General features: G+C 35.0%; 1 protein-coding gene across 1 annotated transcript in view; it reads left to right on the forward strand.

Moving 5' to 3' along the window:
* The window catches only part of LOC119541318 (killer cell lectin-like receptor subfamily I member 1), a 47,470-nt gene that overhangs the window by 22,011 nt on the left and 1,072 nt on the right, over nt 1–24,387 (forward strand). The window contains exons 7-8 of the transcript XR_005218228.1: nt 10,175–10,226; nt 23,561–23,631. The gene's annotated coding sequence lies outside the window, so the exon portion shown is untranslated. The remainder of the gene's footprint in view (nt 1–10,174; nt 10,227–23,560; nt 23,632–24,387) is intronic.

Here is a 24,387-nt window from a genome sequence, read left to right on the forward strand (position 1 = left end):
CAGAAATGGTCACATTCTTAAAGCTAATCCATGCCTGCAGGTATAGGCCTATTGTGGTGGAACCTTTTGATTAGGTTATTTCAGTTGAGGCACGCCCTAGGTGGATCTTAATCCTCTTACTGGAGTCCTTTATAAGAGAATGAAAGACACAGAAACACAGGGAAGCTGATAGAGAAAAAGACACAAAAGCTGAGAAAGAAAGCCAAAGACAGAGAAGCCAGAAGCTGAAAGCAATGAATCTCAGGAGAGAAGGGAGAGACCAGCAGACCCACCATGTGCCTTTCCTTGTGGCAGAGAAGCTGAGATCGCCAGCAGCCTGTCTTCAGGAAGGTATCATCTTGATAATGCCTACATTTGGACATTTTCATTGCCTCAGATCAGTAAGCTTGTAAACTAATAAATTCCCATTGTTAAAGGCCAGCCCATTTCTGATATACTGCATTTCAGCAGCTTTAGCAAACTAAAACACATCTGTTAAGAGGTGATGGTAAAGTTCCGTTGTGGCATCTTACAAGAGAGATGCAAGACTTCCTTAATGACTCAGTCAGTGGCTTGTCTGAGGAGAAATCTAGCTCATGGTCTGCTACAGTGATGAGTCCTGCAAATTGTTTACCAAGTTTTCACTCCTTTAGATCCTCGGGAAAGGTAGCTACAATGCAACCTAGAGTCCCTATAAAAATCTGGGCAGTCAGGTTTTGATTCTCAGTGATGCCAAATGAGGAGGGTGAGAGAAAAATTGGAAACATTGGTTTGGAGAGTTATAGCTTGCTATTGAAGGAAACTGTGAATGTGTTAAGGGCTGACAGTGTGTGCAAAAGGACAGGATCCAGTAGGTGACAAACCTATGCAATTACCTGGAGTTGACAAAGGAGTATAAAACAGCTCAAACACACTGAGCAGGAGCAGAATTTGATAACCCGACAAGACTGTGATTTAGTTTTTGGTTGAAGCACAATTTCTCTCTATAAGTCACCTCACTTTTTTTGTTAATTCAATGTTATTGAGATTGTTCACATAGCATACAGTCATCCAAAGTACACAATCAATTGCCCATGGTACCATCACATAACTGTGCATCCATCATCACAATTAATTTTTTTTCAATTTTTAGAATATTTTCATTACTTCAGAAAAGAAAAAAAAAAAACAAAAAGAAAGAACTCATATCCTCCCACCCATATCCCTAACCAACCCCCTCCATTATGACTCATAGTATTGGTATAGTACGTTTGTTACTGTTGATGAAAGAATGTTAAAGTACTACTAATTGTAGTACATAGCTTGCAACAGGTATATTTTTTCTCATTATGCCTTTCCATTATTAACTTCTAGTTACAGTGTCATACATTTGTCCTAGTTCATGGAAGAGATTTCTAATATTTGTACAATTTATCATGGACATTGTCCACAGGATTCACTGTTTTATACATTCCCATCTTTTAACCTCCAACTTTCCTTCTGGTGACATACGTGACTCTAAGCTTCCCCTTTCCATCACATTCACACACCATTCAGCACTGCTAGTTATTCTCACAATAACATGCTATCGTCACCTCTGTCCATTTCCAAACACTTAAGTTCAACCTAGTTAAACATTCTGCTCATAATAAGCAACTGCTCTCCATTCTTTAGCCTTGTTCTATATCCTGGTAACTTATTTTTCTTGTCTATGAGTTTACATATTATAATTAGTTCATATCAGTGAGACCATACAATATTTGTCCTTATGTGTCTGACTTATTTCACTCAATACAGTGCCCTCCAGGTTTCTTCATCAACCTTTTTTTTAAAGACAGTTTTGTTCACACATCATACATTCCATCCTAAGTAAACAGTCAATGGTTCCCTGTATAATCACATATTTGTGCATTCACCAGTATCTATATAAGGATATCTCCATCTCCATTTTTTTTTTCCACAAAGAAGGAGGAAGTGTCAAAGAAGGTAGAGAGACAAAAGAAAAAGAAAGAAAGAAAAAAAAACAGCTAAAAAGCAACAAAAGGAAAGATAGAATTAAACTAAAGTACAATAAAAGAGTCAAACAACATCACCAATGCCAAGAGTCCCATATCCCTCTCTTATATCCCCATCTTATAGGCATTTAGCTTTGGTATCTTGCCTTTGTTACATTAAAGGAAGCATAATACAATGTTTCTGTTAACTATAGTCTCTAGTTTGCATTGATTGTATTTTTTTCCCCAATACCACCCTATTATTTAACACCCTGCAAGGCTGACATTTCATTTGTTCTCCCTCATGTAAAAACATGTTTTTACATTTTAAAACAATTGTTGAGCATTCTAGGTTTCACTGAGTTATACAATTGCAGTCTTTATCTTTCCTCTTTCCTTCTGGTGTCCCACATGCTCCTAACCTTCTTCTTTCAACACTACTCACAGTCATCTTTGTTCAGTGTACTTACATTGTTGTGCTACCATCACCCAAACTTGTGATCTAAACCTCTCACTCCTGTCTTTTCCTATCTGTCTGTAGTGCTCCCTTTAGTATTTCCTGTAGAGCAGGTATCTTGTTCACAAACTCTGTCATTGTCTGTTTGTCAGAGAATATTTTAAACTCTCCCTCATGTTTGAAGGACAGTTTTGCCAGATACAGGATTCTTGGTTGGTGGTTTTTCTCTTTCAGTATCTTAAATATATCACACCACTTCCTTCTTGCCTTCATGGTTTCTACTGAGAAATCCACAGATAGTCTTATCAAGCTTCCTTTGAATGTGATGGATTGCTTTTCTCTTGCTGCTTTCAGGATTCTTTGTCTGTGACATTTGATAATCTGATTATTAAGTGTCTTGGCATAGGTCTATTCAGATCTATTCTGTTTGGGGTACGCTGCATTTCTTGGATCTGTAATTTTATGTCTTTCATAAGAGATGGGAAATTTTCAGTGATTGTTTCCTCTATTATTGCTTCTGCCCCTGTTTCCTTCTCTTCTTCTGGGACATCCATTGCATGTACATTCATGCACTTCACGTTGTTATTCAATTCCCTGAGATATTGCTCATATATTTCCATTCTTTTCCCTATCTGTTCTTTTGCGTCTAGGATTTCAGGTCTTGTTCTCCAGTTCCTGAGTGTTTTCTTCTGCCTCTTGAAATTGGCTGTTTATGTCTCCATTATGTTTTTCATCTCTTGTGTTGTGCCTTTCATTTCCATAGATTCTGCCAATTGTGTTTTCAAACTTTCAATTTCTTCCTTATGTTTGCCAAGTGTTTTCTTCATATCCTTCATCTTTTTTGCCATATCTTTCCTGTCTCATTGACTTGGTTGTTGAATGGATTTAGCATATTTCTTTGAAAATCTTTAATTGATTGCTTCATTAAAGTGAAACAATATCTCAACTGTATCTCAGTTTAGGTGTAAGTTTGTTCCTTTGACTGGGCATATCTTCATTTTTCCTAGTGTAATTTGTAGTTTTCTGTTGTCTAAGCATCTGGTTTCCTTGATTATCCCAGTCAGATTTTCCCAGTCCAGAATGGGTTCAGGTCTCAGAATGGGGCTATGTTCAGTGTCACATTTCCCTGAGGATGTGTCTTAGAAGATTGACAGACTTCCCTGTGATGCCTCTAGCTGCTGTGCTTTTCCTAACCTGCCCAGCAGGTGGCACCTGTCAGCCTGTGACTCCCAACTGGTGTAAAGATGTGTGGTCCCTTTAGTTCTCAGCTTAGGTTGTTTCCATTTTGACTGTTTTCCTCCAGGCCCTGGGGTCTGAGTTCTGAAGGGAGGACAGGCACTAGAGCTGGGCCCCACCTCACTCCTCTTAGGAAAGATACACCACCTGCGAATTATCTTCTGTATTTGAATTATTTTTACTCTTTTGTCTCTCTGTCTCTGTTCACTCCACTCCTGTCTGGGTCAGAGCACTGTGAACTGAAAATGGCTGAGGCTCTCTCCACTGAGCCACTCAGATTGAGAGAGAAAAGGGAAAGAAATGCCCTTTTCAGAGCCAGTCCATGGCCTCCCAGTTTTGCTCATTGGTCAGAGAGAGCACCCAGTCTTCTGGGCTCCCTTTCCTGGGGCCCAGGCTTTTTCTGGCTCTCTAAGGTCAGTTGTCTCTAAAACCTCTATTTATTTTTTTAAGTATTTTTTTTTTCCATCAGCCTCACCTCCTCCCCACTGAAAGCAACCTCAGGGTACTTTGCTGCTTGCTAGGGGTTTGTCTATGTTTGTAACTTGTATTTAGCAGTCCACATCTGTTAATTAAAACCCCAGTTGGAGCTTGGTTGCACTATATTCACTCACTCCAGGGATGCTGCTTTCTCCCACAGTGAGGTCTTGCAGCTCAGCCTGCCATGGGGGAGGGGGCTCCTGGCATGGGTCTGCAGTTTTTACTTACAGGTTTTATGTTGTGATTTCAGCCATTCCACACAATCCAGGTTGGTGTATGATGTGTGGACAGTCACAGTTGTCCCCCAAAAGTAGTTCCAGATTATTTACTAGTTGTTCCTGGTTGTTTATTAGTTGCTCCAGGGGACTAACTAAATTCCACTCCTCTCTATGCTGCCATCTTGCCCCTCTCCTAAGTCACCTCACTTTTGATTAAAGATATTCCCAAAGAAAAATTATTCTTGATCATAAAATAAGGCTGATTTCATTATCTTATTTACCTAGGAGCAGCAAGAAATGGTGATTTGTCTTATAGGCAGTTTAACTTTGCTTTGCTAGATGTTTTTATACAGACTCTCAGATTGTACTTTCAAAAGCCTCTCCAGGCATGGGAGCCAAGCAAGCCAAGAACTCACCACAAGATTTCACCTGTAGTACTTATAGATTTGGGTGAAATCGTCTTTTCTCAAGGTCTCCAAACTATCATACAGTGTGTATGCCTGCCAGGAAGGGATGTTCCTTACTTACTTGTAAGGCTGGGAACCCTGAAGTCAGGTACCAGGACAGTGTTTCAAAGAGAGCTTTGCAGGGATTGGCTCCATAAAGTCAACCTTTGTTCCTTAAAACTTCCTGATCATATCTGATTAAATAAGCATCATTTTCAAATATGACATTGCAGGCAATGCTTTTGTTATATAATCAATGTCTCCAACTATGTCCTGCTAACAAGGACAGATTCTTACTGAAGCTATACGAATAATTATATTGCCATGAAAATAAGAATTTTCAGTAAGAATTTCTGAGTTCTGGAGGGATCAGGTAGGGAGAAAAAAAGAAAATGTTCTATGAGTTATAGGTAGTTTAAGGGAAAAAAGAAAGGAATTCCTTGTATCTAGAAAACAGAATATTAAAGCACCAGCAATATTCCAAACAAAACCCTGATCATTCTATTCTGCATTAGTTCATTTAGTCCTAAATAATTAATCCTGGTTTGCTCGATCTTGGGTCTCATGAACCCCTCAGCTTCTCCACTAGAGCGCTGGAAATCTTGACATGGTTCAGTGGTTTGGGTCTCAAAGATATTTAAGCAATGTCATTAGAAGCCATAGTCCTTTCCTTATGTCTTTGAGGTAGTCTTTTTTTGTTGAAGACTTGAAGATGAAGCATTGTGGCCTGTTGCTGATTGCAAGTGCTTTGAGGGAAGCATCAGAATAAAAAACTGTATAGATGGCAAAAGACTTAAAATGGCTGTAGTTAATTTAATACTCTTTTACAAATGTGAAAGATCTAATGGGAAATCATTACAAAATAATGCAACTGAGAAAGAACTTTGGTTGTTTCTGTGGCAGGTAGCATATTTTTAAAGAATAGTTGAAATTATGACCAGTAACACTCTACTGTTTTTGCCAGCATCAGGTAGAGCAGCACCAGGACATATATGGAGGACACTGACATGTTTTTAGGAACTTCACATAATTTCTGGAATATTTATAATAATAACATTTTACCCATACAAAAGAGTATCTCTCTTGATTTAACAATGCTTTCCAGGCAATTCATAACTTATCAAATAAACCTAATTATTTTTAGAATCTCTCTTTTTACAAGGCAAAAAATCCTTTGTGATTTTCCAGGGACTCTTTGGGAAATCCCAAAGACAGTATAAAACCAAGATTACATCATTTAGGGTTTGATTTGAGGAAGACAAAATGTCAAGAGTTGTCAAGAGGTTTGAACATTTGGTTAAATAGGAGCATGGGTCACTATGAAACAATCCTTGGTCCCCTATTTAACTGAAGTGACAATAAAAGATTTAAAAAGTAAATAGAGGAGTTACATGATTGTAAAAAAAAATCTTGGCTCTTTTAAAAAAAAAATGAGAATACTTTGTTCTCTTAAACTATAAAGGACTTGAAGAAGTCAACATAAAGCACAGGACATTATTCTGAAAAGACCAAAGTCTTTTGCCTTCTAGGCAGATTACTCAGAAGGTTAAAAAATACCCTTTTTACATCCTCTTACTAAGAGCAGACCTATAATCCAAGAAAACATCATCATTTCAACTAGAATTTTAAAAATTTTAGTTTTGCATGAGTATGCTGAGTAGTATGAAATCTCTTTAAAAATCAAACTCTAAGTAGAATTATAATGCAACAGCTGGATATTTGGAGCCATTACCAGCATCTTGTATGGACCTATCTTTAAATCAAGCCAATATTTTTCCTAGTCTCTTAGCCTACCTTAGATAAATGAGCCATTCTTTTCTCTAAAAAGTGATGGTCTATGACACAATGGGAGCATAACAGTATTCACAGATTCCATAAAGTATCATTCACAAATTACAAAATACAAGTAAAAATTATGTCTGTTTATAAGCCAGAGAATTTGACCAATATTCAAGAGAAAAAATTCAACAGAAAGTGAACCAAAAATAGTTCCAATATTTGCAATTAGCAGAGAAGAGCTTTACAGCAGCTTTTATAAATGCTTTCAAGAACTTGAAATTAAATATGGTTACAATGAATGAATAGGTGTGAATGTTAGCAGAGAAATGAAAACTATGAAAGAAAACCAAATGTGAATGAAAAGAACCATAACTGAAGTGAAAATTTCAATGAAAGGGCTTAACCAAAGATACCTAATGGAGCAAAAAATTGTGAACATGAATATAGATAGAATAGAAATTATCTTATCTGAAGAACAAATCAAAAAGATCTAATAAAAATAGTTAATTGGAATCACTGACATAGATCATAGAAAATGAGGTAGAAAATATTTACAGAAACAATAGCTGAAAATTTTCCAAATTTGTTTATAAAAATGTTTACAATAAAAACCAACAGGCTCAACAAACCTAATGAAAGATACATAAAAGGAAAACTGTGATACCTAGGGATGTCATAGTCAAAAGGCTGAAATTAAAAATAAATGAAGATAACATGTTGAATGCAGCCAAAGAAAAACAACCCATTATATTCAGTGGAAAAATGGTACAAATTATCAATGACTTTTCATTAAAAATAATGCAGAAGAAAAGAAAGTGGAACATCTTTAAAGTACTGAAAAAAATAAGTTTTTAGAAAGCTATCAACCTTGAATTAATATATAGTGTTGTGCTTATAAGCATAAAGGAAGTCTAGCATTGGCTTTGACTTTATACTGGTGCTATGAAATCTCCTATTGTCAGCAGAGTAGAGAAATTTCTTATGAAACTTGAAAAAAATATTATATTTCTTTTGTTAATAATGAGTAGGAGAATCCCAAGTGATAAAATGCTAAATAACTTGGATTTTTAATAATCTTTATTGAGGAGTACTTTGCTTACAATAATATTGACCAATTTTAACTGTAAATTTTAATGAGTTTGACAAAGGAATACAGTTATGGAATCACCGCAACAATCTTGAATATTGCCACCACCACAAAATTTTCTCATGTCCCATTGCAGTAAATTGTTATGGAGCAAGTTGCTATATGGTGCATCATGGGAACACAGGCTCAGGCACAACAGAAATTTTCGGCAAACAACCCCTTTATTATTTATACAGCACAAAGTGTCCAAAAGAGCAAGGGTAAAGAGCCAAAGCATCATAGCCATTTGCCCAGGGAGATCAACTGCCTGGGTCAGGGTCAGTGAATGGCAGCAATACAGGACCCACTTCATATGCAAGAGAAGAGACTGCTGTTTGAGTGTTGAGTATTTAATCCACCCCAGAGAAAGGGCGACCTGCCACTGAGCAAAAAATGTGTATCATGAAAACTTTGTGCAGAGTTCCTGCTCTGACAAGCAGCTGGGGCTGCTTGTTCCTGGTTTCACGGTCAAGATATGGTCAGGCAGTTCCATTAGACTTAACGTGTCCTCTGGGTGGTGCAGTGGAAGCAGATTGAAACATCTGCACACAAAGAAAAGGAGAGGGGTGGGTGAAGATGGGTAGACGGCTGTGAGGTAAGTACATGACTACCCCTGCAATCATCTACTTCCGTCCCTGGCCACTGGCAACCACTGATCAGATTTCTGTCAATATATTGTTTCCTTTTCTAGAATTTGATTTAAATGGAATTTTAAATTTGCATAACTTTGCATATGAATTCGTTTAATTGGTATGATGCATTTGTGATCCATCCATGTAAATCAATGGTTTATTCCTTTTGAGTTGCTGAGTAGTATTCCATTGTATAAATGCATCATAATGTATCCATTCATCCTTTGATAGCCATTTGGGTTATTGACAGATTTTTCAATTATGAGTGTAATAGTTTCTGGTGGCTTTGGTAACAAAAGACCACAGACTTGCTGATTAAAAAAAAAACAAACACATCTTACAGTTTGGGAGGTCAGAGCCTCAAATCAGTTTTATAGGGCATCAGCAGGGCTGTGCTCTCTGGAGACTCTAGGGAATAATCTATTTCCTTGGCTTTTCCTACTTTGCTTTTACGGCATTCTTTGCATCCCTAGGCTCTTAGCTCCTTCCTCCATATTCCAAGCCAGCAGTGTAGCTTCACATGGCCATCTTTTCCTGTGTGGTCATAGCTCCCTTTGCCACCCTCTTATAAGGACACTTGTGATTACTTTTAGAACCAAGTCAGATAATACAGGATAAACACTTCTGCAAAATCCCTTTTGCCATATAAATTAACATTTACAAATTCCAGGGATTAAGACCTGGAATATGTAAAATTGCTGTTGCTACAAGTCTAGAATTTAGCCTCATGGGAAAAAAAGAGTTTGAGAAAAGAAATCAAACATGTAGACCACATCAAAGATAAGATCTGAGAAGAGTTTGATGACCTTGGGGTTCTTGGTTGGCATAATTTCTGCCATTCCTATATTGTACTTAGATGAAATAAAATATTTCCTTTTCGGCCTAAGCTTGTTTTCTAAAGTATCTTATTTATACAAAAATGAAGCATTTATCATAATTAGTGAATAACAAAAGAAATATTGGAATGGGAGGTTATTAAATAAGTCATTCTTTGCTGGGTTTATTTTGACTAATTTTATTTACAATTCTATCCTCAAAGAGTAGATATTTCAATTTATTAAACTGTTATAATTATTAAATTTTTGCATTAAATTTTATTCATTCTTATTAACTGACTATGTCTTAAGAGAACTTCCATTGCTTTTTAACAATTTCTTAAGATATAGTCAGTAATAAGAATGAATAAAATTTAAAGCACAGATTCTAATAATTATGATTGAAAGGCAAAGAGATAATTTTGTGAAGGATAATTTTGTGCCAGAAAATATTAAGTAGCAAATGTTGGTGTTCCTAAGTGTAATTGTGAAAAAAAACATTACCTAACAGTAATGATGCTGTTGCATTTAATATTTATACACATTACTTGAAATGGCTGTTTCAAATGGCCTTGATGATAATACATATAAAAGGCGAATTTTAACAACTTAACCCTGGAGCAGGTCATGGTTATGGATATTCTTAACATATGGTAGGTTTCAAGGTTCATAATTGAGGGGAAAACAACTTGACTGAATGGGTAGGCAAAATTCTCTTTTTTGAAATGAAATGATATATGTGAAACATTATTTTCAATGAGAATAAAAAGACTCTGTGTTTGAGATGGAAGTTGAGTTTAAATTTAACTCACAATATTCAAAGTGTGATCACTTCTTATTAAAATCTTAAGTGAAACTTTGTTGAGTAATGTGGTTGGATTTTGTTTTTCCTATTCTCAGATTTCTCTGCACACTCAAAATCAGTCTGCAGGAACACAGATTATTTTCCAATTTCTTTTTAGGAAAACTAATCTGAATAATTTGAATTAATTATCTTAATACACTTTTTAACATCTTAGCCACCCTTTCATCATAGGTACAAAGGACTCCCCTTGAAAATGATCACAGGGCTGCCTAGCTTACATCAGGTAAGTGCAATTTTATTACATTCTGTTTGTTGAACTCATTTAATGATAGACTGTAAAAGTAGTAAAGTGGACAAAAATTTTAGTATAAATAGACAGTTAATTCAAAGTGGGTAATTGAAACATTCATGCGTATAACTTAGGGGCAAGAGCAAAATTCATATATTTAGGAGGATTTCTTGAACTGCTCAAATTATTACCCTTAGATAATTAGGTAAGTTCATAAAATACATACAGTAGGGACTGTTAGTGGGCCTAGTTTAAAGTGAATTCATGGAAACAGTCTTGAAGATCAACCATTTCTCCAGAATTTTCCTATGATTTCAGGTCTTTTAAAAAAGTATGATATACGTGGGATGGAGAACATCTTATTGACCAAAAGAGGGATGTGAAAGGAAATGAAATAAGCTTCAGTGGCAGAAAGATTCCAAAAGGAGCCAAGGGGTCACTCTGGTGGGCACTTTAATGCACAATATAGACAACCCTTTTTGGGTTCTAATGAATTGGGGTAGCTGGTGGTGGATACCTGAAACTGTCAAGCTACAACCCAGAACCCATGAATCTTGAAGACAACTGTATAAAAATGTGGCTTATGAGGAGGGACAGTGGGATTGGGGGGGGCATAGGGATCACACTCCCGTTTGTCTAGTTTGTGGATGGGTGAGTGGAAAGGTGGGGGAAGAAAACAAACAAACAAACAGACAAGGGCGCCCAGTGTTCTTTTTTACTTTAGTTGCTCTTTTTCACTTTAATTATTATTCTGGTTATTTTTGTGTGTGTGCTAATGAAGGTGTCAGGGATTGATTTAGGTGATGAATGTACAACTATGTAATGGTGCTGTGAACAATCGAACGTACGATTTGTTTTGTATGACTGCGTGGTATGTGAATATATCTCAATAAAATGAATAAAAAATAGTATGATATAGTACTATATATTTTTGTCCTTTTATAATGATACTATCCATAGAATGAATTCAAGTAAATAATTCATGATCAAGTACAGTTTCTCATACATTTATTAAATGTGATGAGTAGGCAGAAAGATTGTTATAACTTCTATAAAAGTTTTTCCTTAAAGAAAATTATCAACATTATAACTTTTTTCCTTAAACAAAATTATCAACATTATAACTTTTATAAAATCTATACAAAATAATGCTCAAAAGGAGTTACATTAGTGAAAAAGACAAAAAGTGATGGTAAAGTCATGATTTTCTTCACGTTCCTGGTCTATTCGACCAAGTACACCACCATGCCAACAATTATTGGCACATATTATATATTACATGCTCATGACTAAGAATGTTTCTAACTAACTCATGTGATCCTCTAAACACTTTTTTTTTTATATTTTATCATATCATTCTCATTTTATATGTAACAATTGAGGGTTAGAGAGATTAAGTTACACATTCGAGTTGATATAACAAAAACAAGATTCTAGTTGTCTTCTCTGCCTCTGTTGCCTGAAGTCTTTACCATTAAATATTCCTGTAAATATTTCTATTACATTTCTCAATTTTTTATGTAGCTAAATAGCTCTCTTTAGTTTTGACTAATCATAGTGTTTTTCAGATAATTGACTATTAGTAAAAACATATTTGAAAAGAAAATTAAAATCTCCAAGTGTGTGTATGTGATTAGTTTATAAAATAATTACTTTGAAGAATTCAATTGCTCTTTACTTGGCTATTATTGTATGTATTTATTATAGTGCATTGTCAGTGACAAATATTTTTATAACTTGTACATGCATTGATTACGTAAAATTTAAGAAATTTCTACAAATAAATTTTTGGTGGAATGAATGAATGCATCACCCAATCTTTTCAAAAGATAAGTGTAAACTCATGGCACTTGAAACAATAAATTAAATATATTCCCTGTCCTTTCAATTCCCTAACTTTTGACCATTCAACTTTTTTCTTTTAATTGGCTTGCAAAATTGTAATGGAAAATTAGATTTTCTTTGATTTTTTAAAATAATTATGTGAATGTTATTTAAAACACCTCAAACATGATGTTGGTTTAAAATATTTCTGTGGAATCTGATTGTGTATCATGTGTTCATTGCTGCTTACTCCCAGCCAGAGTAATAATGATCTGCTGAAAGAGGTAAATCCAGAATCATGGACTCCTCTCCATCAAGGCAAATCAGATAATAAATAGGAAAGATGGCTGAGCCATTTGCCAGTTTTATTCAGTGGTGCCATCATTGTAAAGCTGGGACAGCCATGAGGAGATCCTCTTTAGGCTTCTATCAACACCTATCTTTCATATCTCATATCTCTTTCTCCATGAAAGCTCGTACTTTCATTTTCACCTCCAAGTCCCCTTCTTCTAATAGCCTCCTGAATAATGACTGGCCTCACAGTAACCACAAGATCAGTCTGGGTGGCCCAAGTGCAGGCTTGCCAGGCTCCAGAATGAGCAGGTACAAGAAGCCTTGAGTTGGGGCAGAGTATACCAATTAGTGAAAGACCCAACCTTATTGATCTCAGAGAGAAACCACCTAGCCAACAAACTGACATTCATGGGGTATCCTCAAAGTCCCATTTACTGCTGTCCTTCCCCCCAAAGGATGGAGACAGCATATCCTAGGACCCCTAGCAATGGGTTGGTACATCTATCCAGGCTGGTAGAGTGGGAATGACCTCCTCAGTTGAGCCCACAAAGCCTTGAGTCCTGTTTTGCCCAAGATGCTCCTGTATAAAAGGAATGCAAGAGCAATGAAAAGAATGGCCAAAAAATTAATTCACTCAGTACTTTCCTGTGCACCCAGCTTGCTGCACCAAAATCTGTGGAGTGAGTTGCTATGTGTTGCATTGTGGGAACACAGGCTTAGGCAAAACAGGCATTTCTAGCAAATGCCTGCTTTACTACTTGCACAGCACAAAGGGTCCAAAATAGCAGGGGAAAAGATCTCATCATGGCAGGACTCCTGGGGAGGCTCAGGTCAGGGTCTGTGGATGACAATTCGGCACACCCCACTTCACATTGGAGAGGAGAGACAAACCTGTGCTGCTGGAGGGTAGGATATTTATTCTCAAGGAGAGGGTCCCTACCACGAGAATTCCCACCCTGGTAAGCATCTGGGGTTGCTTGTTGCCAGTTCTCAGGTTTAAGGTATGATTGGACCTTTTCATTAGATCTAACATCTACCCCAGGCTGTGAAATGGAAAGAGACTGAAATATCTGCACACAAATAGAGTAGGAGGTTGGGGTTAGGTGAGGGCTGGGAGACGGCCACTAAGCATGTGTGGCTGTGACTTCTCCAGCAAAGGGAGGTATTGATTCTAAAAGATTTTCTTTTTTTGCAACCTAAAAAGTCTCTATTTGTCTCTAGAAGTGACAGGAGATTGTTGGGAAAATTACCTAATAGAGAATGAGTATTAAATTTTCACGAATGGTCACTATTGGAGGTTTAAAATTTGTGATCAATGAAAAAAAGTGAATTATTTTTAAAACACTCTACCCTCCTTTCTTCTAATGACTTAAATCAGAAGATTCTATTGTGCTACATTACTGTGTATTTCTAATTTTTATGATTAAGTAGTGTTGTTACTTTTTTTTCTGGACTTTTATAGGAAAAGGTTTTTTAAAAAGCATTTAAAAAGTCTAATATATGAGCAAGTAGTGGAATAAGGGTTAGATGGTTTTCATTCACACACATACACACAAATACATTCATATTTATTCTCATGAAGGAATACCAATAAATTTTACATTAAATGCAATTTGCTTTCAAATATTAATACATATTATTTTTCTAGCACCTCATTGTGTGTATTGCCCCCAAATGTGGCTTATTTACAACAGCAGTTGTTATTACTTATTAAATATAGAAAAAAACCTGGAATTAGAACCTGAGGGACTGCACTTTTAAAAAATCAAGACTGCTCCAGATAAGTAGTGATTTTTTATTTTTCTATTTTGAAATATGAATACATATGTAAATGCTCATAAAAGAGATATCTGCAGCTTAACACAACAATAGAAACAGAACCTGTTTAGTACACCCAGGAACATATCTTGAAAAATCATATATGTGTACATTTTTTATAAACATTCCCTTCTTTATCCCTAATGCAACCACTATCCAGACTTTTATGGTAAAAATATTCTTGCTTTCTTCCCTATGATTTTACCATGTACAGACATACTTTAAACAATATAATGTAGTATACTCTTTTGTTAGATTATAAGTTAAATGAAGTTAATTGTATATGTTATTGTATATCTTGCTTTTTAACTCAACATTATGCTTTTTAAAATCCATTCATATTTCTCTATGTATCTAGTTTGACAATTTCATTGCTCTGTAATATTCCATTGTATTAATGTCTATACCCACAATTCTATATCTGAAATTCTGAAAGTTTTTTGGTGTGTTTTTTTGAGGGGGTTATTGTTGTGGTACAATAATTTGTAAATATTGAAAATGTTTACAGACACATAGATATATTGAAATGCAATTGATATCCATACACTAAATTTTTGGCCAAGTGATTTTTGTTAAACATTTTTATTTATGATAGTTTATCTCTGGATCAATTTGAACTTTCTACAATCACAATACATATTCTAAAAATAGTTATTTTTCTTACTTTAAAAATCTATATACCATAAAAAAAAATCTCTATACATTTTACTTCTTTATTCCTGTACTATACTTGCTAGAACCTTCTTTGTCAGGTTGAAGAGAAGAAGTATTATTGCCTTGTTTCTGACCTGATAAATAAAGCTTTAAGTATGAAGTTACTTATTTTAAGTAAGTTCTCTTTTGCTTGTAACAACTTTATTTTTTAGAGCAGTTTTAGATTTATAGGAAACTTAGGCGGAAAGTACAGACTTCTGTATATCTGCCTCCCTCCCCCACAGTTTCCCTATCATTACTATCTTGGATTGGTGTGATACATTTGTTACAATTGATGAACAATATTGATACATTAATATTAACTAAAGCCCATAGTTTATACTAAGGTCTACTCTGTGTTGTATAATTCTACAGAGTTTGACAAATGTATAATGACATGTACCCACCATTAGAATATCATGCGAAATCATTTCATTGTCATTAAAATACCTTGTTCTCCACCTAGTCATCTCACCTCTGACTTTCTGAACCTCTGGCAACCACTGATATTTTTATTATAGTTTTACCTTTTCCAGAATGTCATATAGTAGGAATCATGCAGTATGTAGCTTTTTCAGACTGGCTTCCCTCACTTGGGAATATGCCTTTAGATTTCTTCTGGGACTTTTTGGTAGCTTGTTAGATCACTTCTTTTTAACAATGAATGAATATTTCATTGTATGTATATACCACAGCTTATTTATTCATTCACCTGTTGGAGGACATCTTGGTTGCTTCCAGGTTTTGGCAACTGTAAATAAGGCTGCTATCAACATTTGTGTGCAGGTCTTTGTGTGGACATCATTTTTCAAATGATGTTTGTGGTATTTGTGATCACAGTCAGGAAACTAAGACATTGGTTATCCGTTCAACCGTTGATGGACATGGGTTGCTTTCTCTTTTTGGCTATTATGAATAATGCTGCTATAGTGTACAAATATTTGTTTGAGTCCCTGCTTTTAATTCTTTTGGGTATATACCAAGAAGTGGGATTGCTGGTCATATGAAATTCTATTTTCCACTTTCTGAGGAGCCACCAAACTGATTTGATAGTGGCTGCACCATTTTACATTGCCACCAGCATTGAAGGAGTGTTTCTTTTCCTCTGCAACCTCTCCAACACTTGTTATTTTCAGTTTTTAAAAATAGTAGTCATTCTAATGAGTGGGAAATGAATTTGCATTTCTCTGATGGCCAAAGATGTTGAGCATTTTTTCATGTGCTCCTTGCTATTTTGTATGTCTTCTTTGGAGGGATGTGTAATCAAATATTTTGCCCATTTTTTAATTGTATTGTTTGTTTGTTTTTTTTGTTGATGTTATTAAGTTGTAAGATTTCCTTGTGTATTCTGGATATCAAACCTTTATTAAATATTTGGTTTCCAAATATTTTCTCCTACTCTGTAGGGTGTCATTTTACTTTCAATATGAAGTCCTTTGAGGAATAAAAGTTTTAAATTTTGATGAGGTCCCATTTATCTATTTTTTCTTTTTTTGCTTGTGCTTTGGCTGTAAATTCTGAGAAATCATTGCCTGACACAAGATCCTGAAGGTGCTTCCCTATATTTTCTTCTATGAGTTTGATAGTTCTAGCCCTTATTTTTAGGTCTTTGATTGATTTTGATTTGATTTTTGTATTTGGTATGAGGTGGAGGGTCTCCTTTTTTTTTGGGTAAATGGAGTTCCAGTTTTCCCCACACCATTTGTTGAAGAGATTAGTTTTTCCCAATTCAATTGTGTTCCCTTGTCAAAAATCAGTTGGCCACAAACGTGTTATTTCTGAACTCTCAATTCAATTCTATTGGTTTATGTCTGTGCTTTTGCCACCACCATGCTGTTTTGATTCTTGTGACTTTGTAACATGTTTTAAGATCAGGAGTTGTGAGTCCCCCAAATTCATTCTTTTTGCCCACTTTTTAACTGTTATTTATCTGTTATTGAGTTTTCACAGTTTTTTAAAAATATATTCTAGATCTTAAAACCTTATCATATAATATGATTAGCAATTATTTTCTCCCATTCTGTAGGTCATCATTTCATTTTCATGAGTTTCCTTTGATGTACAAAAGATTTAAATTTTTATGAAGTCTATTTAATCTAATTTTTCTTTTGTTGCTTGTGCTTTTGTTGTCATTTCTAAGAAATCACTGCCAAATCCACATTTTGAAGGTCCCCTCTATATTTATTTCTGGGAGTTTATGTTTAGGTCCTTGATCCATTTGGAGTTAATTTTTGTATCTGTTGTGAAGTAGGTGCCAAATTCATTCTTTTTCAAGTGACTATTCAGTTTTCCTATCATGATTTATTGAAGAGATCATGCTCCTTCCCCAATTTATGTAATTGACATCTTCGTCAAAAATCAGTTTTTGACAAGGGTGTGTGGGTTTATTTCTGAACTATCAATTCTTTTCCATTGGTCTGTATGTCTATCTTTATGCCAGTACCACACTTTTAAAATTAGTCTGGCTTTGTAGGTTTTCAAATTGGGAAATATGAGCTCTCCAACTTTGTTCTTCCTTTACAGTTTTGATTTGGCTGTTTGGGCCCCCTTGCAATTCCATATGAATTTAAGGATTGGATTTCCCATTTTACAGGAAATATTTCTGGGATTTTGATAGGTATTAGATTGAGTCTTTGCAATTGCTTTGGGTAGTGTTGACATCTTAAAAATATTAATTCTTCTTATCTCCAAGAATAAGAATTCTTCTTATCTTGCCATTTATTTAAGTCTTTTTTAATTTCCTCAGTGGTATTTTGTAGTTTTTAGGGTACAAGCCCTTCACCTCCTTGGTTAAATTTATTCCTAGGTATTTTATTCTTTTAGATGCTATTGTAAATTGAATTTTTTTTACTTTCCATTTCAGAATATTCTTTGCTGGTGTATAGAAAAACAACTGAATTTTGAGTGTTAATCTTGTAGCCTGAAGCTTTTCTGAAGTTACTAGTTCTAGTTCTTTTCTTGTGTATTCATGTCATCTGCAAATAAAGATAGTTCTACTCCTTCCTTTCCAATTTGGATGCCTTTTATTTCTTTTTCTTGCCTAATTGCTTTGGCATGGGCTTTCATCACAATGTTAATTACAGTGGTCCGAGCAGGCACCCTTGTCTTCATCTGGACCTCAGGGGAAAAGCTAAAACTGTGTCTTTCACCATTGAGTATAATGTTAGTGAGTTTTCATAAATGACCTTTATCATGTTGAGGAAGTTCTCTTCTATTCCTGTTTTTACGAGTGTTTTTATCATGAATTGGTGTCAGATTTTGTCAAATGCCTTTTCGGCATCAATTGAGATGATCATGTGATTTTTTTTCCTTTCCTTCTGTTACAGTGGTGTATTTCAGTGTCTGATCTCCTTAAATTTTATTTTCTTATATCCATCCCTGCATTCCTGGAGGGTGTATTCTATACTTGTATGTATATTCTCTTCTTGTATGTTTTGTGCATATATGTATGTGTGTGCTGGTTAATTGTCTAGTTTAAATCCTTTGATAGCCTTGCTAAAAAATCAACTTGATCTATAAGTACTGTGAGATAAGTGTTTACATCTCCATTTATGATTATTTGTTCACTTCTCCTTTCAGTTCTGTGTTGAAGCTGTGCTACTAGATGCATACAAATAAAAAATTCATGTTCCTAATGGTTTAGTCTATAATTATGAAAATGCCTCTTCATTTACAATAGTGTTTCTTCCATTATAATAATTTAACTACAGTAGTTTTCTCCTGTTTGTGTTGCACAGTATATTTTTCACATTTTTACTTTCATCTTTCCATTATGCTCATATTTAATGTGTCTCATTAAGCAGAAAAAAGCTACTTTGAATTTCCTTAACACTTGTTGTATTTGAATTGGATAATTATTCTATTTATTTTTAATAGATTGATCATTTCATTTTTTTGTAGAACTCTACCATTTACTATCTTTTTTATAGGTAACTCTAACTATATATTAATTTTCTTTGTTTTTTGGCTTATTTTTGGAATACATATTTTTATTTTTTCACTTTATAAAAGCTTTTTATTCAATATGCTTACATGATTATTTTAATGGTGCTATACACTTTTTAACATAAATTCTTTGCTTATTAAAGTCTAGCAAATTAGCACTTTCACCACTTCTCTGACAGTGAAAAGATGTTAGTATACTCCAATTACCGCTTACTGCCAAATTGCTCCCTTGCATTTTTAACTCAAATATATATTTTAAAATTGGAAAATTTATCATTAATATTTTATGCAGTCACTATTCATTATATATAGTCACAGAATTTAATTTTCTTCAGCACACTTTTCCTTCTTATATATCCAGGCATAAATAAGAGAAACTTAAAGTGTAAGTTTCTCTTCTAATAGAAGAAGATGCTTTAATATATACTTTAGTGGAAGTCAGCAGATAACTATTTCTCTCTTTCTTAAAAAATTTCTTTGGAAATAACTCAATTTTGCCTTCACACTAGGATATTTTCATGTGGTGTTGGTGTGTAAGTTAACCATCTCTAGGTTCTGCCATTATCAGAAATGACACAGTCATATATGTATTTATGTGGTTGTATATTTGTATATATATACATATATACATAAAGGATATTATGGATTTAGTTTATGAAAATATAATAAATACAAATACACTTATAGCTAGTCAACATTAGCTGTTATTATTAAAAGCTCAAGAAATAAGTAGAGAACCCAGGAACAAAACTATGGATTTAAATGCCATACTTCTAGAATTAAGAAAGGTTAAGGTTTGAGTCTATCCTCAATCTCCTAGAGCTGACATGGAAGTGAATTTTCTTAGGACTGCTAAGTAACAAACTAACAAACATTTCTACCTTTTCTTGATTCAAGATCAGGAATGATTAAAATAATTCTATTTGATACAAATAGATCTAAATTATCTATTATTTCTTTTCATGCATTTTTGTCTTTTTGACTTGTGGTTTAAAAGTCTCCTTTTTCTGCCTACCACATTTTTTTTTGTTTAGAAGAGATTAAAAACAAACAAAACAAAACAAAACAAAACTTGTCTCTGTCCTACATAGTTTGATTTGAGTTTTTGTCATTTTTTCTTGAAGATTCCTATTAAAATACAATTATTCAGGTATAGCCTTTCTGGAGACCAGTGTGGTGGTTCCACAAAAAAGCTAAGTATGTGGGGGCCAAAAGGTCCTGCAACCTCTTTATAGGGTATCTACTTGGAAGATCTGAGAGCAGAGACAAGAATGGACGTTTGCACACTGGTGTTCATGGAGGCAGTATTCATGATTTGCAATGGGTGGAGGTGGCCTAAGGGTACATAGACTGAGGGACAGAATGGTGAACTATTGTGTTTGCATACAGTGGAATATTGAGCAACTACGAGAAGGAGTGAAGCAGTGAGACACACAACGAGGTGAATGGATCCTGTACACAGCATTTTGAGTGAAATACACCAGAAATAAAGGCAAACACTATAATGCCTCACCAATATGGACTAACTACAATGTGTAAACTCGGAATTGAATCTTAGAACACAGTCTAAGAGGGGAATGATTATTGTGATGTTCCCTAAATTGTAAGCTCTTACAGCAGTCAAATCTATTCCTGAATTGTAATGGCTATCTCCAAACTTTGAGAACCTGATCCCTTAGTGTGTAACCTGATTGGTCTCTGGAACATTGGGTATCTCTATGACACCTGAAGCTCAGAGCTAGGCTTGGCAGATATGAATGTCAGTACTAGTGCATACAGCAACTTTTAAAAAAAAAAAAAAAAAAAAAAAGCTGAAAAAGAGACCAGACTTCAATTAGTGATATGAATGAAGCAGACCTGGTTAAGACTAGGGCAAACCAGGCCAAAGGGTAAAGGTCGAAACTGACTGTGTTTTAAAACTTCAATTTCCATGTGAGACCAAGGGAAGAGATGTCTATTTGTTGCAGGATCTGTATTTTCTAAACAGTATAACTCTATAGTCAGTTTGTTCAAACACCACAATTACATGGAACTTTGAATAGGAAGTGAGATATGGTAGGTTAGTAGAGATTAGAGTGAAATAGTGACACATCCCAAAGTAATTTGGGCAGAGAATAAAAATATATTTGCAGGGCCCCCCTGAGGAGCTGGGGGAAAATGCAGAAGTGCTGGACTTCCTCACCTGGACTGATGCTGATGTTGTCATAAATATTGAGGACTGGTGGTTTGATGTACTGAGCCCTTTATCATGGGACTTCCCTTATGAAGTTCATTACTGCAAAGGAGAGGCTAAACCTGTGTATGAGTGTGTCTAAGAGTCTCCCCCTGAGTACCTCTTTGTTGCTCAGATGTGGCCCTCTCTTTCTAGCTAAGCCAACTTGGCAGGTGAAATCACTGCCCTCCCCCCTATGAGGGACCTGACTCCCAGGGTTGTAAATCTCCCTGGCAACACAGGATGTGACTCCCAGGGATGAATCTGGACCTGGCATTGTGGGATTGAGAATATCTTCTTGACCAAAAGGGGGATGCAAAATTAAATGAAATAAAGTTTCAGTGGCTGAGAGATTTCAAATGGAGTTGAGAGGTCACTCTGGTGGACATTCTTATGCACTATATAGATAACACCTCTTAGGTTTTAATGTACTGGAATAGCTAGAAGTAAATACCTGAAACTATCAAAGTCCAATCCAGTAGTCTGGACTCCTGAAGACAATTGTATAACAATGTAGATTATAAGGGGTGACAGTGTGATTGTGAAAACCTTGTGGATCACACTCCCTTTATCTAGTGTATAGATGGATGAGTAGAAAAATGGGGACAAAAACTAAATGAAAAATAGGGTGGGATGGGGGGCATGATTTGGGTGTCTTTTTTACTTTTTTTTAATTCTTATTCTGATTCTTTCTGATGTAAGGAAAATGTTGAAAAATAGATTGGGGTGATGAATGCATATCTATATGACGGTACTGTGAATAGTTGATTGCACAGTATGGATGATTGTATGGTATGCGGATATATTTCAATAAAACTGAATTTAATTAAAAAATTTATTTGTAATTTATCCTATGCATTTTAGAGCTGTAAATATGTTTAAAAACTTAAAGATAAGTGTTGGTGTTCTAGTTTGTTAATGCTGCCGGAATGCAAAACACCAGAGATGGATTGGCTTTTATAAAAGGGATTTATTTGGTTACACAATTACAGTTTTAAGGCCATAAACTGTCCAAGGTAACACATCAACAATTGGGTACCTTCACTGGAGGATGGCCAATGGTGTCCAGAAAACCTCTGTTAGCTGGGAAGGCACGTGGCTGGCGTCTGCTCCAAGTTCTGGTTTCAAAATGACTTTCCGCAAGGACATTCCTCTCTAGGCTGCAGTTCCTCAAAAATGTCACTCTTAGTTGCACTTGGGAGTTGTCCTCTCTCAGCGTCTCAGGAGCAAGAGTCTGCTTTCAACGGCCGTCTTCAAATTCTCTCTCATCTGCAGCTCCTGTGCTTTCTTCAAAGTGTCCCTCTTGGCTGTAGCTCTTCTTCAAAACATCACTCACAGCTGCACTGAGTTCCCTCAGCCTGTCAGCTCATTTATATGGCTCCACTGATCAAGGCCCACCCAATGGGCGGGCCAACACTCCATGGAAATTATCCAATCAGAGTCATCACCCACCGTTGGGTGGGGCGCATCTCCACAGAAACACTCAAAGAATTACAGTCTAATCAACACTGATAACGTCTGCCCACACAAGATTACATCAAAGATAATGGCGTTTGGGGGACACAATATATTCAAACTGGCACAGTTGTTTACATTTATAAAAATGTATGGACTTGTACACTTAAGATTAGTTTAAGCATTTTTCATTATACCTCAATAAAAAGTTTTTTTTAAAAAGCTTTAAAAAATACAATTTTTCATGATTATGGTTTGAATAATTAAGTGATAATGAGTGGCTATTTAATATATCAATTTCTAGCAAGGTGATATATTTCAATATTGTAATATGTTATCTTTACAAAAGACATTTATTTTTTATCAGGGGATAACTGAATATTAAATAATTTATTTTAAAATCATAAAATTGAAAGCAAAAACTTTAAGAACTAGGACAGAAGAATCAAGGAGATAAATTTGGATTTATGGTCTTTGTGTCAGCTACATAAGGTAGAAAATGTAGTAATTCTTCAGAATAATTAGTGACAAAAATCTTTACCTGTTGATAATGGCAATATGCTTTTTAGAATATTTGATATCATAATAGAAATGTCATAATAAGGAGATATAGAAAAGAAGTATGTCATGCCAAGATTTAGCAACCAACCCTAAGTATAGGGTTTAGACATCTAAGATAGTGTTAATGTGGCCTAAATTTGCAGAATTTGTGATTGAGATTGAAACACACTAACTGCATGGTGGGTCAAGCCCTCTCTCCCCCCAAAACCCATAGAACATGAGACCATTTTCTTAAAAGCACTTGAAAGGGACCATCTAAGGGACACATTTCAAGGTAGACATTTTACTTGCAACAGGAGTTCAAAGTCCCCTATGTTCTGGAGGTGTGCAATGTGATGAACTGACTTAAAAATAGCCCAATGATGAGAATTTCCTGTTCATACCTTTAAGTGACACATTCATGAGCCATTTATTTCTTACACTCTGGCTTCACTCTGAGTCACCAAAGGCAGTCTGTGAAGAGCACAGATATTGTTGGTTCTTGCCCTGGATTTATACCTTTAAATATCATTTTTTTTTTACACAGCTATAGCAGGCCTCTGTAGGAGAGTCACCAGCCCCCCTACCAATGGACGCATGACTTTCTGGCTGACAAAGGTATGTGCCACTGTCCTCCTGTCTCCCTCATTCAGTGGGAGTTTACAAAGCTGTACATGATACAGCTGTGGTATTAATGTACAATAAAATCAAAGTAGGACATTGGAATCTTTATTGAAATAACTCAGGGTAAAAAAAGTCAAACCTCAAATATGAAGTATGTTGAAGTATTTCTTAAATTATTCAAATTATTACCCATGAAGAATCATCAAATGCATGCACACACACACCTTTGGCTTTGTTAAGCAACATAATTTAAATTGAAATTCTCTAATCATCGTAACAATGAATCATAAATTTTGAATTTTTTAATAAGTCAAAGGAGTGTCATTGGATAATAATGCATTATTTTATATTTAATTAGCCCACATTTTATTACTGCATTCTTAAAAACTAATTCATCGAATGATTCAAGGGAAAACATAATTCCTCATAAAAATTAGTAGAAATACATGCAGTTTGATTTTTTCCAAAAAAAAAACATAAGATAGCTTCCATAAAATGCTAATCTAATCTTAATAATAAAACTCAAAAGTCTTAAAAATTGAAGATAAATATACAAAGAAATGAACCTCACTGTTTTCAGAGACTCTTTTCTAATGAATTATTTTATAATATCTGACTGCTAGGAATCGGAAACTATAACATGGTAATTGTGACTAAAATAATAACTAAATAAACATCTATTGAGAGGTTGATTATTAAATGTTTTACAAGCATTACTATTAAATATTATTATTCCCATTTTAGATTAGA

This window comes from Choloepus didactylus, chromosome 8, assembly GCF_015220235.1.
Source record: "Choloepus didactylus isolate mChoDid1 chromosome 8, mChoDid1.pri, whole genome shotgun sequence".
Lineage (NCBI taxonomy): Eukaryota > Metazoa > Chordata > Mammalia > Pilosa > Megalonychidae > Choloepus > Choloepus didactylus.